Source organism: Elephantulus edwardii, unplaced genomic scaffold (assembly GCF_000299155.1).
Source record: "Elephantulus edwardii isolate Elephantulus edwardi_28Jun2011 unplaced genomic scaffold, EleEdw1.0 scaffold00169, whole genome shotgun sequence".
Lineage (NCBI taxonomy): Eukaryota > Metazoa > Chordata > Mammalia > Macroscelidea > Macroscelididae > Elephantulus > Elephantulus edwardii.
The window spans coordinates 7063815-7066891 of NW_006399919.1; the positions used below are offsets into that span (position 1 = coordinate 7063815).

At 40.5% G+C, this 3077-nt stretch overlaps 1 pseudogene; it reads left to right on the forward strand.

Annotated features, from left to right (window-relative positions):
• The first annotated feature begins 825 nt into the window (after positions 1-825).
• LOC102862745 lies at positions 826-1575 on the forward strand (annotated as a pseudogene).
• Positions 1576-3077: the final 1502 nt, after the last annotated feature.

Consider the following 3077-nt stretch of genomic DNA (forward strand, 5'->3'; position numbering starts at 1 on the left):
CTTCAACTCCTGCACTATCCTTCCAAGCATGATGTTCTTCTCCAAGAACCGGTCTCTCCTGGCCACGTGTCCAAAGTATGTGACATGGAGTTTCAAAATTCTAGCTTCCAAGAGAGACTTGGTTTCACCCTCTCCAAGACAGACCAATTTGTTTGCTTGGCAGTCCATGGTATGTTCAAGATTCTTCTCTAGTACCACAATTCAAAGGTATCAATTCTTCTGCTGTCATGCTTAGTCATTGTCCAGCTCTCTGTTGCAAAGCAAGTAATTGCATAGACAATGGCCTGGATTAGGTACACTTGGTCTCTAAACTGACATCATTACTTTTCAGCACTCTGGGAAGGTCCCTGTCAGCAGATTTTCCCAAGGCAATTTGTCTTTTGATTTCCTGACTGCTGGTGCCAAGAGTGCGGATTGTGAAACCGAGCATGTTTTGCTAACAATCTCAATCTCTTCTCCATCTGTCATGGTGTTGCCAACTGGCCCAGTGGTGGGAATCTTTGTCTTCTTGATGTTAAACTTCAATCCATATGGAAGACTACAGTCCTTGACCTCCTGCACCCAGCAAGCACTTCAGGTCTTCTTCAATTTCAGAAAGCAAGGTTGTGTCATCTGTGTAACATAGGTTGCTGATGATCCTCCCTTCAATTCTGATGTCACATTACTCCTCATAAAGCCCTACTTCCTGGTCGTGTGGGAGACTTGGGGCGGTGCTGGGGAGCTGTGGCCTAGGCGAGCTTGACCCCAGGATTCCCGAGGAAGGCGCAGCCGGAACAGTATCGGAATAGCAGTGACCAACGTCTGCAGAGTGCAGCTTAGCTGGCCATGGCGTTGTCGATGCTGCTCAACGGGCTGAAGGAGGAGGACAAAGAGCCTACCATTGAGCTCTTTGTCAAGGCTGGCAGTGATGGTGAAAGCATAGGAAACTGCCCCTTTTCCCAAAGGCTCTTCATGATTCTTTGGCTCAAAGGAGCTGTATTTAGTGTCACAACTGTTGACCTGAAAAGGAAACCAACAGACCTGCAGAACTTGGCTCTAGGGACCCACCCACCATTTATAATTTTCAACAATGACGTCAAAACGGATGTAAATAAGGTTGAAGAATTTCTTGAAGAAGTCTTATGCCCTCCTAAGTACTTAAAGCTTTCACCAAAACATCCAGAATCAAACACTGCTGGAATGGACATCTTTGCCAAAGTCTCTGCGTATATCAAGAATTCAAGACTAGAGGTAAATGAAGCATTGGAGAGGGGTCTCATGAAAACACTGCAGAGACTGGATGACTACCTGAATTCTCCTCTCCCAGACGAGATTGATGAGAACTGTATGGAGGACAGTAAGTTTTTGACCCGTAAATTTCTGGATGGTAATGAGATGACATTAGCTGACTGCAACCTGCATAGTTTGAAGGTGGTGGCCAAAAAGTATCACAACTTTGATATTCCGAAAGGAATGAGCAGAATCTGGAGATACTTAACTAATGTTTACAGTAGGGATGAGTTCACCAACACTTGTCCCAGTGATAAGGAAGTTGAGATAGCCTATAGTGACGTAGCTAAAAGACTCACCAAGTAAAGTAGCACTTAGGAGAGAGATGTGTTCACAGTCCCCTAACAGAATATGCTTCTCCTAACAGTCTGCTCCTCTTCCTATGATGTAAAAACTTTATTTTGCAAGAACATGCAGTTATTCAAGATTAGGATAAAGGGCAAGACAAGGTATAGTAGCTGTCTAAAGATGTATACTCCTCAGCAGTATTATTTTAAAATCCACTTGCCCGGCTTACCAACCTCACCCATTTTCTCCCTTCCTCTGATTTGGAGACACTCTGTCACACGTGTTTCAGTTTAGATTTAGAGGTAGCAGTGCCATCCCTCCTGAGCCCTCACCATTATTGTTAAGTCCATTCACTGTGTACAGATGGCAAGACTTTTGAGATGCATTGTTGAACTGGTTCAATAGTAGCCATGACTTAATCAGTCAGCTCCAAACTGGCACAGAATGCATGGTACAAGGAATATTTATGTATTTTTGCAATTTTAGAGTAGTAAGAGTATATGAAAGGATTGCTATGGTATCAAAAATATTGTTTCAATCTAGTCTGTCCTGGATATACACTAAACAGTATACCACCAGAGAAGCGAGGTTTCTATGAAAAGTTACTACAGATTTTGTTTTATAAATGGATTTTTTAAATTTCTTTTATTATTTTGTGTGTGTGTACCATCAAATCAGATCTGACTGATACAGGAGGAGATTGCCCCTCCTCCAGCAGAGGATCTGGTGGATTCGAACTGTGTACCTCAGATTTTTCTTTTTGCTGAAAGCGTCTATCCCCAAGATCAGTTCACACCTGACACTGTATATAAAAGTCCTCCAGATCATTTTACTCAAGCATTTGTATCTTTCTGAGCATATGCTCTCTCTAAATCTGATATTTGTTCTGCCCAGTGCCATTAATTTGGAGCATTATTGCTTGTTCTCTATTTTACTTTAATTGTTATATTTCCTTTTTTTTGAGTAAGCAGAGACCTTTGCTGCTTGTACATCTTTTCAGCGTCACTATATAAACTATTAATTTAGTTGATTTCACTATAACAGTACAGTGATTGGTAACAGTAAAAATGTAACTTAAATTAACCTGAGGAGTGTAGGATAATTTTGTCAAAATAGCAAGTTAAAGTTTATTTCTAAAGCATATTTAATGTAGATAGTTAAAGACTACAGTACCCACCCTATATTAAATGTAAGCTAAAACACAGAGGTCACCAGCTTTTCTATTCCACCCGTGTTCTATGTTAGACATTAGGTAAAGGGTTGTTTACTCCTTTTGAATGGAATTGTAGTTATGATAAATGCATTTTCTACCGTTTTGCCTAATCTCAGTCAATACACATCTGTGTGTTAAATTTTTCTCCAGCCGTGTTGAGGAATAGCACCCTGCCCGTTTTTGCTTATTTGAATTGGAAGCTTCAAATCAGGAATTATTTGTGCTCTAAGAGAAGTCGAATGTGAAAGTAAACAAACATTTCTATGTATTTATTAATTTTTATTTTAAAATAGATTTGTCTAAGTAC